Source organism: Tupaia chinensis, unplaced genomic scaffold (assembly GCF_000334495.1).
Source record: "Tupaia chinensis unplaced genomic scaffold, TupChi_1.0 Scaffold000101_1, whole genome shotgun sequence".
Lineage (NCBI taxonomy): Eukaryota > Metazoa > Chordata > Mammalia > Scandentia > Tupaiidae > Tupaia > Tupaia belangeri.
The window spans coordinates 61-17,542 of record NW_006159565.1 but is presented as its reverse complement, the minus strand read 5'-3'; the positions used below and the strand labels follow the sequence as shown (position 1 = coordinate 17,542).

General features: G+C 38.1%; 1 pseudogene; it reads left to right on the top strand.

Moving 5' to 3' along the window:
* The first annotated feature begins 15,346 nt into the window (after window positions 1-15,346).
* Window positions 15,347-16,903, top strand: LOC102468960 (glycylpeptide N-tetradecanoyltransferase 1 pseudogene; annotated as a pseudogene).
* The last annotated feature ends 579 nt before the right edge of the window (window positions 16,904-17,482 follow it).

The window sequence follows — 17,482 nt, the reverse complement described above, 5'->3', positions numbered from 1 at the left end:
TTGCACCCAGGGATGGAGGGTGACCTCATCATCAAAAGATCTCTTGCTACTTTTGGAATTCATGTTGAGAACAGTGTGTATATATATTTTTGAAGATTTTTGCTATAGGGTGCATGCACTTGCTGGAGGGATGGAGTGAAAGTGAGAAATCATCCTCCCAGGAGGATGGCCACACTGCAATCCCTTCTCCTCCACTCTGCCCTTGGGATTTTGGGCACACATACACACACGCCCAGCGTGAGTTTCAAGCTGCCAGGTCCAAGACTCAAACTGTGATCAACCATGTGGGAGTCCAGCACTTTAACCACTACACCAGCTGCTGAGTCCAAGAGTTGTATCATTTTTAAATGAAAGTGATACAAGAACTAACAGAGATGGACAGAAGGGACAGATGAAGAACCCTGGCTCAATAGTCTATGATTAACAAACTTTTGCAGTCCTGCATGACCCACAGACTTTCTGAAGTTAGGCATACTGTATAAATGACTTTTCTTTTTATATTTGCCCTACCTTATATAGGGCCGTTGGTCCTGTTCTCAGTTTATTCCACCAACCATATGAAGACAAGCCAACCTAAATCTTAGCATACAGCATGCACTTTATAGTGCAATTGCCTGTGTTTGTCAACTTCATGAATATTTTAATAGAAATTCGAAAGAGGTATATAAGGCCCAAGTAGTATGCCACATTATCCCAGAAATGTCAAACAGAAATAATTTGTTTTCTTTTTGAAGCAATTACATCATCTTCCACCATTTTAGTGAGAACTCAGATTATAGGCTGCACTTGTGCACTTAATGCATACTTTAAAAAAAAAAAAAAGACAAGAGTACTTCTTTGCATCATTCTGAAGTCAAGAAATAGGCTTATAAGAACAACTGATGGCCATTATTTTCTCTCTCCCTCAGGGGTTAACATTTGTGTAGCTGTCTCTTCTGGTTGGCACACCCTGTACTGAAGAGAAAATGCCATCTGCTTTGCTGTCTGAAAAACAACACTTACATGACATTCCCCTGCCGGTAAGGAGACTACTGGAAACCCACGTACTCCTGATGCTGAGATAGGAGAGGTTTTTTTTTTTTTTTTTTTTGCTAGAAGGCACGTGCGCTCGCCAGACAGACAGAGAGAGACAGAGAGACAGAAAGCGAGAAATCACCCCCCGGGGGGATGGCCATGCCGCAATCCCTTCTCCTCTATTCTCCTCTCAGGATCTTGGGCACGCACGCACACGCGCCCGGCGTGAGTTTAAGCCACCGGGTCCGGGACGCGAACTGCGGTCGACTACATGGGAGTCCAGCGACATAGCCATTACGCTAACTGCTGGTCCCATGCCGATATATATTTGAGACATTAACAATCAACTATCAAAACCATACTAATAAACACATATCCACTTAAGATCAGATCAAAATTCAAACTTTACCTTAAGCATTTGTTCATACTACTCATTATTATGGGTTTGAATCCAAATGAGTCTGAAGATAATAATACATTTTAAAGCACACGCTGTTTTGCGAATACTTTTGTTTGGGAGTAGCATACTCTCTCCCATGGATGACATCACATCACTGATTCCTCTGCCAGGAATGCTACACTGTGAGCTGGTGCTTTGAGTTGATGTGGCCCAATGCCCTCCTGAAATACTCATAGTTTTAAGAAAGTGGAATATTGCAGGCCATAAATGTAAATATTCTTAATATGTAAAAATAAACATACCACAGAATTTTAGAACATCAGTTCTTCATTATGAAAGAAAAAGAACTACTTCAAACCTTTAAATTCACATAGTTTAATATAAATGGTAATGTTTCATTAATTTAGAATAAGTCTTCAAAATCAACTCTTAAATAGCAACATTAAAGAAGACCTTAGGAAACATCTTATTTTGTACTATTCTTTTTTTTTTTTCCATGATTAAGAGATATAATTACTCTTAATTGAGTCTCTCTATGCCATAAACCTCCCTGCAGTCAGAATAGTGTGCTTGCCCAGGATGTTCAGGTCCACCCAGGATCTGAACCTTGGCCTCCCATATACCCCCATCATCATGCAGCAGTGCCTCACTACCTGCTTCACCACAACTAGGCAACACATTATACAAAGGAGTATGACTGTGTTTCAATAAAACTTTATTTACATTATTAAGTAAATTATTAAAAGAGGCAGATGCACCATGCAGAGATATTCAATTTGAAGACAACACAATTTCACAGAATTATAGACTTCCTGACTCTTTTATATATAAAATAGAACAAACAGGGAGCAATATTTGTATTATTTAATAGCAATAAAATTTTATATGTGATAACCTTTATTCAGTTTTTACTAAGTGTCAAGCACTATTTTAAGTGTTGTACATTAATTATCTCATTCAGTTCTCAAGAGTCGAGAAGATTTGGAATAGAGTGGGAAGACAAAGGCGGCATCTGGTTCTATCAAGACACCTCTCACTTTTAGTAGTAGAAATACAAAGGTCCACATGGCACACACCTACATAATATGCTCTCAAAATCCTAGAGAGATCCTAACATACTGACTGTAATTCCCAAATGAACATTTTCCCTCAATTCCTCCAACCTCATAGTAACCACTCCACTTCAAAACCATGGAAAGTCGGTGGAAATACAATAGAAAGAGATAATGTATTGGTAATACCACTAACAAAATTTGGAAGTGAATAACTGTCCTACAAAAGTGAGCTGGGCAATAGGTAATTTCTAAATATTTGCCTCAACAATAGCCTAACAGAAAGGTAAGTATCTTTGAGGTCAATAGCAGGTACATAGCTGGTTCTTTTAGGAAAGGAGACTAGGAACACTTTATTTTCTTTGTAACACCTAGAGATGATGATGCCTTATATAACTGACTAAATATTTAACACAATCTTACATATTTTACCTAGTTTAGATGTTTTTATTCACAGATGCCATTTTATTCACAAATGCCATAGGTTCATTTTAGTTGGAGGGCAATAATGTACTTGTTAAAAAAAAAAAAATGTGACAGAGACCAGTAGATGGCATAAAGGTTACGTCACTGGACTCCCACATGGTCGATCACAGTTCAAGCCCTGGACCTGGCGGCTTGAAACTCATGCCAGGCACGTGTATGTGCATGCTAAAAATTCCAAGAGGAGAACAGAGGAGAAGGGATTGTGGCATGGCTATTTCCTTTGGGAGGTGATTTCTTATTTTCTCTCTCTCTCTCTCTCTGCCTCTCTGGCAAAAACACATACCCTATGGTAAAAATCCTTCGGAGGGTGGGATGGGGTGACAAGATCCCTTCCTATTGCAGATCATTTTCTTTTAAATTTATTACTTCTACAATAATATCCAATAAAGTGATAGCACTACTATTTAACAGTTTTTATGAATGTTCATCCTTAAAGGATATTGTCAGCAACATCAATATCCAATAAATAGAAACTTAAGGAAGTTCTAGTCATTCTAATTTTCTAAGAAAAACATGTTCCTATAATGTTTATCTTGTGCTGCAATTTTGTTATAATAGTTTATACCAAAAAATAAAGTAGGGCTGACTCTGTGGCCTAATGGTTAAGGTAGCCAGATCCCACATGGCTGAACGTAGTTCAAGTTCCTGACCTGCAGCTTGAGAAACATGCTGTGCATGTGTATACAAACCCAAAAGTAGGAAGAAAAGTAGGAGAAGAAATTGCAGCCTGACCATTCCTCATGGGGAGTGTTTTCTCCTCCCTCTCTCTGTCTGGTGAGCGTATGCGCCTTCTAGCAAGATTTATTGATTAATTTAAAAGTTGACTTTCATCATCACCCAAACAATACACTGAATTCCCTGAAGATACATGACACTAGTATCTGATTTTATAGTTAAGGCAACTATAAATCAACTTACTCAAAATGACAGCAACAAAGTGGCAGTATAAATAGGTTAAAGAGAGAGTTTATTTATAATGATGTAGACCCAGCATCAGACTATAGCCCATAGGCCAAATCTGCCCCTCTCCCTCCATACCTTACCTCATTTTGCAAATAAATTTTTATTCAAATAGCCATGCCCATTCATTAATATTGTCTGTAATTGCTCTTATGCTACAACGAACAATTTAATTATGACAGAAACCATATAACCTGAAAAGCTAAAATTCAGGCCCTTCATTGAAAAAGGCTGCAAACCCCTGGCCCAGACAAGAAGTCCAAGGAACACAAACTATGGAAATCAATTAGAAATACATAGCAAATAAGGGCAGGAATTCAGTTCTATAAAAAAATATTAACATTACCTGATGTTCACTTTACAAATAAGTACAGAATAAACGAAGTGGCAATAACTGCATTCTGTGTTTAGTACGGGGGGTGGGGGTGAAAAAGTGCATAGAAAATGCTTATTAAGACTATTATGCACAGATTTCAAAATTTTTTGCACCGAAATAAACTCATACTTTAATTCAATTGTTTCACAAACTTTCTTAAGTTCCCTCATATGATGAGAAAAGAAACCAAGGGACCAGCAGTTAGTGTAATGGCTATGTCGCTGGACTCCCATGTAGTCGACCGCTGTTTGTGTTCCAGACCCAGTGGTTTAAACTCACTCCAGGCACGTGTGCGTGCATTCCCAAGATCCCGAGAGGAGAATGGAGGAGAAGGTGTTGCAGCGTGGCCATCCCCCCTGGGGGGTGATTTCTCGCTTTCTGTCTCTCTGTCTCTCTCTGTCTGTCTGGCGAGCCCACGCGTCCTATAGCAAAACGTCTCCAAAAAAAAAAAGAAAAAAAAAAAAGAAGAAACCAAAATACAATTGGACTGGGAATAATTGCACTGTTTTTGACAATTGGTTTAAAATATAGCCCAAAGGTGAGCAATTAGAAAATATAGATATGAAAAGCAATCCCTAACTCCTCATTACCATCTATATGAAACATCTCCCTAAAGAGCCAGATCACATGAAATCACTACCATAAAAAATACAGTGAAAAGATACATTCTTAAAAATGTGTGTCTGACCAAGAAAGGCAATAAAATTTTATATGTGATAACCTTTATTCAGTTTTTACTAAGTGTCAAGCACTATTTTAAGTGTTGTACATTAATTATCTCATTCAGTTCTCAAGAGTCGAGAAGATTTGGAATAGAGTGGGAAGACAAAGGCGGCATCTGGTTCTATCAAGACACCTCTCACTTTTAGTAGTAGAAATACAAAGGTCCACATGGCACACACCTACATAATATGCTCTCAAAATCCTAGAGAGATCCTAACATACTGACTGTAATTCCCAAATGAACATTTTCCCTCAATTCCTCCAACCTCATAGTAACCACTCCACTTCAAAACCATGGAAAGTCGGTGGAAATACAATAGAAAGAGATAATGTATTGGTAATACCACTAACAAAATTTGGAAGTGAATAACTGTCCTACAAAAGTGAGCTGGGCAATAGGTAATTTCTAAATATTTGCCTCAACAATAGCCTAACAGAAAGGTAAGTATCTTTGAGGTCAATAGCAGGTACATAGCTGGTTCTTTTAGGAAAGGAGACTAGGAACACTTTATTTTCTTTGTAACACCTAGAGATGATGATGCCTTATATAACTGACTAAATATTTAACACAATCTTACATATTTTACCTAGTTTAGATGTTTTTATTCACAGATGCCATTTTATTCACAAATGCCATAGGTTCATTTTAGTTGGAGGGCAATAATGTACTTGTTAAAAAAAAAAAAATGTGACAGAGACCAGTAGATGGCATAAAGGTTACGTCACTGGACTCCCACATGGTCGATCACAGTTCAAGCCCTGGACCTGGCGGCTTGAAACTCATGCCAGGCACGTGTATGTGCATGTTAAAAATTCCAAGAGGAGAACAGAGGAGAAGGGATTGTGGCATGGCTATTTCCTTTGGGAGGTGATTTCTTATTTTCTCTCTCTCTCTCTCTCTGCCTCTCTGGCAAAAACACATACCCTATGGTAAAAATCCTTCGGAGGGTGGGATGGGGTGACAAGATCCCTTCCTATTGCAGATCATTTTCTTTTAAATTTATTACTTCTACAATAATATCCAATAAAGTGATAGCACTACTATTTAACAGTTTTTATGAATGTTCATCCTTAAAGGATATTGTCAGCAACATCAATATCCAATAAATAGAAACTTAAGGAAGTTCTAGTCATTCTAATTTTCTAAGAAAAACATGTTCCTATAATGTTTATCTTGTGCTGCAATTTTGTTATAATAGTTTATACCAAAAAATAAAGTAGGGCTGACTCTGTGGCCTAATGGTTAAGGTAGCCAGATCCCACATGGCTGAACGTAGTTCAAGTTCCTGACCTGCAGCTTGAGAAACATGCTGTGCATATGTATACAAACCCAAAAGTAGGAAGAAAAGTAGGAGAAGAAATTGCAGCCTGACCATTCCTCATGGGGAGTGTTTTCTCCTCCCTCTCTCTGTCTGGTGAGCGTATGCGCCTTCTAGCAAGATTTATTGATTAATTTAAAAGTTGACTTTCATCATCACCCAAACAATACACTGAATTCCCTGAAGATACATGACACTAGTATCTGATTTTATAGTTAAGGCAACTATAAATCAACTTACTCAAAATGACAGCAACAAAGTGGCAGTATAAATAGGTTAAAGAGAGAGTTTATTTATAATGATGTAGACCCAGCATCAGACTATAGCCCATAGGCCAAATCTGCCCCTCTCCCTCCATACCTTACCTCATTTTGCAAATAAATTTTTATTCAAATAGCCATGCCCATTCATTAATATTGTCTGTAATTGCTCTTATGCTACAACGAACAATTTAATTATGACAGAAACCATATAACCTGAAAAGCTAAAATTCAGGCCCTTCATTGAAAAAGGTTGCAAACCCCTGGCCCAGACAAGAAGTCCAAGGAACACAAACTATGGAAATCAATTAGAAATACATAGCAAATAAGGGCAGGAATTCAGTTCTATAAAAAACTATTAACATTACCTGATGTTCACTTTACAAATAAGTACAGAATAAACGAAGTGGCAATAACTGCATTCTGTGTTTAGTACGGGGGGTGGGGGTGAAAAAGTGCATAGAAAATGCTTATTAAGACTATTATGCACAGATTTCAAAATTTTTTGCACCGAAATAAACTCATACTTTAATTCAATTGTTTCACAAACTTTCTTAAGTTCCCTCATATGATGAGAAAAGAAACCAAGGGACCAGCAGTTAGTGTAATGGCTATGTCGCTGGACTCCCATGTAGTCGACCGCTGTTTGTGTTCCAGACCCAGTGGTTTAAACTCACTCCAGGCACGTGTGCGTGCATTCCCAAGATCCCGAGAGGAGAATGGAGGAGAAGGTGTTGCAGCGTGGCCATCCCCCCTGGGGGGTGATTTCTCGCTTTCTGTCTCTCTGTCTCTCTCTGTCTGTCTGGCGAGCCCACGCGTCCTATAGCAAAACGTCTCCAAAAAAAAAAAGAAAAAAAAAAAAGAAGAAACCAAAATACAATTGGACTGGGAATAATTGCACTGTTTTTGACAATTGGTTTAAAATATAGCCCAAAGGTGAGCAATTAGAAAATATAGATATGAAAAGCAATTCCTAACTTCTCATTACCATCTATATGAAACATCTACCTAAAGAGCCAGATCACATGAAATCACTACCATAAAAAATACAGTGAAAAGATACATTCTTAAAAATGTGTGTCTGACCAAGAAAGGGAGGGAGAGTAATAATCAAAGTCAAAAGACAAATAACAAACTGGGAAATAATATTCACAATTTCTTTCCCAAAGAGATAAACTACTTTTGTCTTTAGAGACTGACAATAAGTACTAAAAAAATTGAGGATAAGAAGGCAAAAGACAAGAACCAACAACTGACAGAAAAGAAAGGCAAATGCCCTTAAATATTCCAAAAGCTGTTCAACTATCCTCATAAGAGATATATAAACTGAAAAAATAAATATAAACTGAGAAATATAAACTGAATAAACTAAGCACTTCTCACATATGTGGCAAATATTCACTCTCCTGACAAGACTGAGTAGAAATGAAAAATTACAAACACTGTTGATGAAAGTATATAATAAAATTCTCATAAAGGGGAATTTTGCAATATCTAATAAAATTACACATGCAAAATTACCCCATACTTACATAGCTGTAAGGAGGAGTGAAAAAGATTGCTATGTATTATTACAAAGTAATCTTCAGGATGTACTGTGAAATAAAAATAGCATAGTGGAGAACAGAGAATAGAGAAAATTTCAGTGTATGAGAAAAAAAAACAACACAGACTTATTTTTACCACAGAAATTAATAAAAATGGTTACAAAAGGCAAGGGAAGGGTATACTGGGAAGGAATAAAGGAATTAAAATAGAAATGACATTTCTCTAATTATTACTTTAATTTTTACTTTTGAACCAAAACTGTTTGTTTCTGTGTGTATATGTGTGTATGTGTGTTGAGCCACATCAGAAAGGTTATATGTGTATGTATAGATATATACATACACACACACACACACACACACACAGTCATGTGCCACACACCATTTTGGTCAGTGATGGTACATACGCAGCATTGGTCACATGTTTATAAGGGATTAAAACCATGTAGTGTAGGTGTACGATAGGATATACCACCCAGGTTTGTATAAGTATACTCCAATGTCTGCATAATGACAAAATCACCTAACATTTTCTCAGAATGTATCCTTGTTAAGCAACACATGACTGCATGTATATGTATGTGTGTGTGGGGGGGGGAGTGTGGGTGTGGGTGTGTGTATGTGAAGTAAAAAACCCCTCGGATAGTAAATTTGACTTGAAAATATCTATATCAAATCAGAATTACTTTCATTTCCTAGCTATAACCACTTAGAAAGCTCTGAAGCAATGGTCTTCTGCTGCAATGGTACCCAGATTTTTGTCCCTAAATAATGGGTCATCAGAAAAGTCATGACATATTTTTCTATGTCTGTCCAAGCAAAATGCATCATGACTTTTCCTAAGACATAATATTTTTGCCTAAAAGAAATCATGGCGAGGATAGCAGGTGGTATAGTGATTAAGTCTCTGGACTCCCACATGGCAAACTGCATGTCTAGATCTGGCAGCTTGAAACTCAAGTCAGGAGTATGTGAATGCAAGTCTAAGATTCTGGGAGGAGAATGAAGAAGGGATTGAGGAATGGTCATCCCCCTGGGGGGTGATTTCTCACTTTCCTTCTCACTGTCTGGGGAGTACAAGTGCCCTATAGCAAAAAAAAAAAAAAAAAAAAAAATTTTTTAAAAAAAAAAAAAGAAAGAAAGAAAAAAAGGCTTCTAGGCATAAGATGAGAAGTGACTTATCCAAAATGAAAATGAATAAAATTGAGAGGCATTTTAATTACTACCATTCTCCAACAATCAATTTAACCATATATCAAGTTCTCCAGTTTATCCTCTTGTTTTCTTCATGTGTACTGGATTTAGACTTACAATGCAGCAGTTACAGCTTCCTATTGGCAAGTTCACAGAATACAAGATAAATATACAAAACTCCTACAAGATAGCAATGAACAGATGAACACCAAAACTTAAAATGTAACACTACTTACAATGGCTCAAAAGAAAATTAAATACTTAAGTGTAGGGCTCAGCAGGTGGTGTGGTGGTTAAGGCTGGACTCCAATGTGGTCACACACAGTTCAAGTCCCAGACTTGGTGCTTTGCTTTCTCACTTCTCCTCTCTCTCTCTGTTTCTCTCTGGTGAATTTTAAAAAAGTCATAACAATAATAATAAATAAAATTAAATAAATATTTTTAAAGTATATTTAAGTGCACAGCTAACAAAACATGTACAGGACTTGTATACTGAAAACTAAAAAAATTCTGATGAAAGAAATCAAAGATGTAAATAAATGGAGAGAGACAAAAAGACTCAACACAATAAAGATGTCAATTCTTCCAAAAATCCCAGCAATATTTTATAGAACTATAGAAAGGAGTATGCCAAAATTTATATTAAAAGGCAAAGGGAAAAAAAAGATAGCTAAAACTATTTGGATGGGTTGGTTCCATGACTTAGTGATCGAAAGAGCCAGGTCCCACAAGGCTGACCAAGCAGTTTGAATTCCTATTCTGGTGGCTTCAGAAACATGCCAGGTACATGTGTGCATGCCCAAAACCTTAACAGGCTGGAGAAATACAGAAGAGATTATGGCATGACCAAACCCCATTGTGAGTACTTTTTCTACCACTCTGTCTCTATCAGGTATGTACACCTCCGGCAAATTAAAACACACATATACATACACACACAATTAGGAAAAGGAAATTATTAGTTTACCTGATTTCAAAATACATTATGTAGTTATAATGATCAAGACTGTGTGATATTTGTTGGCAGATAGATATATAAATCAATAGAACAAAAAGATAAAACCTCCCAAATATACTAACAAATATGTCTATAAGACTTTTGACAAATGTGCAAAAGCAAGTTAATGGAGGAAAACAGCCTTTTCAATAAATGATGCAGGAGCAATTATATATCTAAAGGTTAAAGCAAAACAAAAACAACTATATACAAAAATTAAAGTCCATGACCTGTTTTGAGTTCATATATAACATAAAGCTAGACAACTTTTTTATTGTTTTTTGTTTTTGATTTTTTTGGGGGGTGGGGGGTATAGGGCACATATGCTTATGAGAAAGAGAGAGAGGGAGGAAAGGGGGGAAAGTAACGAAGCACCTCCTGGGGGATGGTCACATTGCAATCCCTTTTCCTCCAATCTCCCCTCGGGATTTTGGGCACAGACACACACATCCATTATGATTTTCAGGCCACTGGTTCCAGGATTCAAAATGCATACTATGCCATGTGGGATCCAGTGCCTTAAACCAATGCCACTTGCTGACCCAAAGCTATACAACTTTTAAAAGGAAGAAAGTATGATAAAATCTTTAGGATCCAGGGCTATGCATTCTTAAACCTGACACCAAAAGCATGATCCATAACACTGAAAACTGATTAATTTAACTATATGAAAATGAAAAACTGGAACCAGCAGTTAGCATAATGGCTATGTCCCTGGACTCGCACGTAGTGGACCGCAGTTCGCGTCCCGGACCCGGTGCCTTAAAACTCACGCCAGGTGCATGTGCATGCGTGCCCAAGATCCAGAGAGGACAATGGAGGAGAAGGGATTGCGGCATGACCATCCCCCCTGGGGGGTGATTTCTCGCTTTCTGTCTCTATGTCTCTCTGTCTGTCTGGCGAGCGCACGCACGCTATAGCGAAAACCTCTCAAAAAAAAAAAAAAGTAAAACTTTTTCTCTGCAAAAGATACTGATAAGAGAATAAACAGTCTAGAGAATGAGAGAAAATATTTGTGTACCACGTTTGACATAGGATAAGCATTTAAAGTGATAAAAACTTGCAAATTTCAACAGGGAAAAGCAATCCACTAGAAAATGATCAAAGACATAAAGAGGCATTTCACCAAATAAAATATGCAAATGACAAATAAGCACGTGGGAAAAAATGTTCAATATTAAGAGAAGGCAAATAAAATTCAAAATAAGGTATCTATCAATGGCTAAAATAAAAATAATGGCAACACAAACGCTGATGAGAATATGGAAAAGCTGGTTACTCATATATTGCTGGAGACCAAGTAAAATTGAATAGCCATATCAGAAAAGGTTTCTTAAGCACTGAACTTTAAACATATAATCCAGCAATTGCACTCCTAGGTCACAGAAAAATGAATACTTGTGTTTGCAAAAAAAAAAAAAAAAAGTTTATAGCAGTTTTATTTGTAATAGCCAAAGCATACAGACAACCTAGATGTCTACAATGGGTGAATGGTTAAATAAACTATGGTACATAGATTCCACTGAACATTATCCAACAATAAAAAGCAATGAAGTACTGATGCACACAACAATCTGGATGAATTGCTGGATAATTAGGCTAAATGAAAGCAGGCAATCCCAAAAGATTACACAGTATATAGTTCCATATGCATGTAATTCTTAAAATTATAGATTTATAGAAATGAAGAACAGATTTTTGGTTGCCAGGAGCAGTGAGGAAGGTAACATAGCAAAAATCAATGTGCTTTAAAAGGGCAATAATTGGGATTCTTGTGATAGAAATGTTCTATATCTTGATTATATCAATATCAGTATCCTGGATGTGATATTCTATAATCATCATGATGTTACCACTGAAGGAAGCTTGGTAAAAGGGAAAGAAGTTTTCTCAGTATTGTTTCTTTTTTAAGAATTATTTTAGTTTTATTTATTTATTTTAATTTGCTATAGGGCACATGCACTCACCAGAGTGAGACAGAGAAAGGGGGAGGAGGATTAAGAAAGAAAAATCAAATCGCCAGGTCCTGGACTCAAACTGTGGTTGGCCATGTGGGAGTCTAGCACCTTTAACCACCATGCCACCTGCTACCCCCTCAGTATTATTTCTTACAATTGCATGCAAATCTATAATTATCCCAAACTAGAGTCAATTTAAATTGATAAATAAAATTTAAATGTGGAACTAAATATTGAAATGACAAATATTATCCTAAAATTATCCAAGTTTTTCTTAGAAGTCTAGGAAAACAAGCATGGAAAACTGTGGAAGTATAAACTATAAATGATCTGTAAAATACCTTTTAGATACATGGAAATGTCTTTCAAGAAAACTGGTTGCATATTCACATAATTCTCAAGAAATATTGTTCTAAATTAATTACATATTTCAATACTATTCCACACTACAGTGTTAACTTACAAAATAAATACAACTTTTCCATTTTCTAAAAATTAATGAATTTAAAATTTGTATATCCCTTCAGAAGTTTGAAAGAAAAAACTAAATAAATTATACTTAAGGTCTGGCCCTATGGTCTAATGGTTAAGGGAGCCAGAACCTACTTGGTAGATGGAGCAGTTCGAGTCTCAGCCCTGATGGCTTGAAAAACATTGCCAGGCACATACGTGTGCATAACCAAAATTTTGACAGATGGAAAAAAGATTTAGCATGACCATGACCCTTCGGAATGTGCTTTCTCCTTCCTACTTTTCCCCTCTACCTGTAGAACAACATGACCTCTGGCAAAAAAAAAAAAAAAAAAAAAGATTAAAAACTGAAGAGCCAGATGATAGCATAATGGTAAAACATGATATTCTGTAAGGATGACCCACATGGGAAGGTTCTGGGTTTGCATCCAGAGACCTCCCTGGGTACACTGGCATGCATGTGCCCATGATCCAAAGTTGACTGAAGCTGAGAGTGGATTGCAGCATCAATCCCTGTTGGGGATGCAGTATTTCAGTTCCTCTTTTTCTCTGTCTCTCTTGTTCATGGAAAAAATCAATATAAAAATATTTAAATCTTAACATCCTAAAGGAGCTTGTAAAGATATAGGAAAAAATGGGGGGAAAGGCATTCCCTTCAATATAGTAAATCTGAGAATATTAACTTCGTGTTGTATAAATTTTCTATTTGTATAAATTTATGTTTAAACCTGATCATCAAAATCCTACTCAAATGAGATTTCCAAGATGACAAAAAAGGAAAGATTCAAGCAGGTGTTAGATAAATTCTCTCCAAAAGAAGTCTTCAAAAGGATAGTCAAAAAAAAAGGTAAAGGATGGTTGTATTTACGGTCAGCTCACACATGCATTCACAAATTATAATATGCTAGGACAGATTATACATAGTCATAATCGGCCACCTAATGCCTCAGGGATATACAGAGTTCTTCCCGGGGATAATTTCATCCAGATTCTATAGTAAGGGTTATTTATCACAGCATAGTCCTCAAATCAAAATGTTATTGTAACATTTAAGTTCTTTCACTCAGGGAAATTATTTTTCTTTCCTTTCCATCATGCTCTAAAATCACCATAAGGAATTTTAAATCCTTTAGGTCCAAGTTTTGCAATAAAGAATAGTACCAACATATAATTCAACGAAGAGAAAATGAGGACTGCCAATGAAAATTTAATCTGTTCCAAGGCAGAGATCTAGAACACTTTAGAGAAATTCTTTTTGGCAGGTTGTGCATATGGCTTATTCTCTGTATCTCATTCAGTATTACACCTTAATCACCTTGGAAAATTCACTAGTTTTATCTTGTGTTTTTCTTTAAAGACAGGATCCCATCCTATTGCAATCCTTCTGCCTCAGTCTCCCTAATAGCTGGGAGTACATACACATACTACATGCCTGGTTTTAAGGTGGACCAAGAATGAACCAGGGCCTCAGCCTGCAGAGCAGCAGCATGTTACTGGCACAGCCAATGAGCTTGGATCCACTAGTTAAATTAACTGACTGATTGAAACTTGCAGAGCTATATTTATTATGAAACAATACCATATTACTTTCCTTTCTCTAATAAACCTGCAAACTTACATTATAGGCCCTATCTATTTTGCAAGACCAAAGATGAATTCTAGCCAATGTGGTAAGTATGTGGCAGTCACAAAGAGATCCATCAGGAAGCAGATCTTCTGCTATTTTTTTCTTTTTTCCTTTCTTTTTTTTTTTTTGGAGAGGTTTTTGCTATAGGGTGCATGTGCTCACCAGAAAGACAGAGAGAGACAGAGAGATAGAAAGCAAGAAATCACTCCCAGGGGTGATGGCCAAGCCGCAATCCCTTCTCCTCCATTCTCTTCTCGGGATCTTTGGCACATATGCACACACACCTGGTGTGAGTTTAAGACAATGGGTCCAGGACTCGAACTGTGGTCGGCTACATGGGAGTTCAGCGACATAGCCATTACGCTAACTGCTGGTCCCTTGTTCGGCCATTTAAAGCCACTTACTGATATTTATAAATAGCTCAAAAATAAACCAATGAGAAATAGTTAAAATGCATTATAGATTCTAATGAGATTAAAGGCCAACAGAACATGATTAAAGAAGGGGGAAAAATGATGAGAAATGAAAGGAAAGACATTGAAGCAGGGAAAGGACAGGCCAAGAAGCTAAAACAAATTCTCATTATTTTTCTAACCATAGGTGGGGCAAGAAAGTAGAACTAGGTCAATCCTCTGCATGCATATACATCCACATACACACTCATTAACATTATAAGACTGGCATCTGAGTATACTATCCCAAAGCTACATATTTACATAATGCTGTTCCCATCTAATTGCTTTTAAAATACTTCATATCTATCTGATGAGAAGCACACTAGCCAGTTAGTGAAACTTAGGTAACTTGAGAACTTCATTCATCACTCAACAGATTGCATAGTAAGCACCTGTTGTGAAAGGGCCTTGGCTGGGGCTAGCCAAATAGTAAACAAAACTGATGTGACCCCTGACCTCTTGAACTTACATCCAAACACTAAGTAAGCAAATTAACAGAAGTGGTGGGAAAGTGGTTAAAGAAAGGGTCTTCTGATATAAAATGTTGAAGGCCATGAGATTAAAAAAAAAAAGGAAAGAGGGCAACTCAAGATGGTGGACAAGAGAAAGACACCAGTGAAGCTGCTGGTGGCATGCTGATGATGGAAGGGAATGGAATCAGCCATGAGCACTCAAGATTGTGAGAACAAGGACGAGAGCTACAATTGGGGTGGTTTGAGTCCGGCCAATGACACTGAAGCAAAAAAAAAAGAAAAAAAAAAGAAAAAAAAAAAACAAAAAAAGAAGAAAAAGGCAGTGAGATGGATTCAACACATGATCAGCCTGTGAAGATGAACTCTTTGCCAGCAGAGACGATCCAGGAAATACAGAAGGCGATTGAACTGTTCTCAGTGGGACAGGGACCTGCCAAAACCATGGAAGCAAGCAAAGCTACCAGTTCTGAGATACACAGCCTGTCCCTAAACTGGATAAGGTGGTGAACACCCACGGTCCTGTAGAGCCTGACAAAGACAACATTTGCCAGGAGCCCTATACCCTGCCCCAGGGCTTCAACTGGGATGCCTTGAACCCGGGGGACCAGGGTGTGCTAAAAGAACTGTACACAGTCCTGAATGAGAACTATGTGGGAGAGGATGACAACGTGTTGCGATTTGATTATTCCCTGAAATTCGTTTTGTGGGCTCTCTGGCTGCCCAACTGGCTCTTCCAGTGGCACTGCAGGGTTTGAGTGGTCTCACGTCGAAAACTAGTTGGGTTCATTAGCGCCATCCCAACAAACGTCCATATCTATGACACAGAGAAGAAGATGGTAGAAATCAACTTCCTGTGTGTTCACAAGAAACTGCCCTCGAAAAGGGTGGCTCCAGTCTTGATACGTGATATAACCCAACAAATTCACCTGGAGGGCATTTTACAAACTGTTTACACTGCAAGGGTGGTCCTGCCAAAGCCTGTTGGCACCTGTAGGTACTGGCATCAGTCCCTAAAGCTATGGAAGCTTATTGAAGTGAAGTTCTCCCACCTGAGCAGAAATATGACCATGCAGTGTACCATGAAGCTCTACCAACTGTCAGAGGCTCCCAAGATAGCTGGGTTGTGACCAATGGAAAAAAAGGACATTCCAGTAGTACACCAGGTACTTGAAGCAGATTCACTTCACACTGGTCATGAGCCAGGAGGAGGTAGAGCACTGGTTCTACCCCCAGGGAGAATATCATCAACACTTGCATGGAGGAGAATGCAAACCATGAAGTGACAGACTTCCTGAGCTTTTACAGGCTTCCCTCCACCTTCATGAACCATCCAACCTACAAGAGTCTAAAAGCTGCTTATTCTTTCTACAATGTTCACATCCAGACTCCTCTTCTAGACATCATGAGTAACGCCCTTGTTCCCACCAAAATGAAAGAGTTTGATGTGTTCAATGCACTGGATCTCACGGAGAACAAAACCTTCCAGGAGAAGCTCAAGTTTGGCATAGGGGAAGGCAACCTGCAGTATTACCTTTACAATTGGAAATGCCCCAACATGGGGACAAGAAAGGTTGGGCTGGTGTTACAGTAACCAGTCACCAGTAAGATTCTGGATAAAGCCACTGAGAATTCAAACCAGGAGGGGACCAGTCATTAGAGTAATGGCTATGTCACTGGACTCCCACGTAGTCAACCACGGTTCGCGTCCCGGACCTGGTGGCTTAAAACTCACACCGGGCGCGTGTGCGTGCGTGCCCAAGATCCTGAGAGGAAAATGGAGGAGAAGGGATTGCAGCGTGACCATCCCCCCTGGGGGGTGATTTCTCGCTTTCTGTCTCTATGTCTCTTTCTGTCTGTCCGGCGAACGCACGCGCCCTATAGTGAAAACCTCTCCAAAAAACAAAGAATTCAAACCAGGAAATGGAACCCCACAACGTCATAGTCCAATTGTCACAAACGTGAAAATCCCTGGCAAAGGGAAGAGAACTGAACCAGTTTTACCAAACTGCCAGAAAACTTGACAATTGTATTGCAATGGTGTAGGCTGCATGATGTCACCTCTAGCCGTGTCTCTGGTCTCCCAGTTTTCCAATTAATCACATTCTCATGCAGCCATGATCAAGGGAATGTAACTGCTGAAAAGTAGTTTGTGATTGGCATATTATGGAGT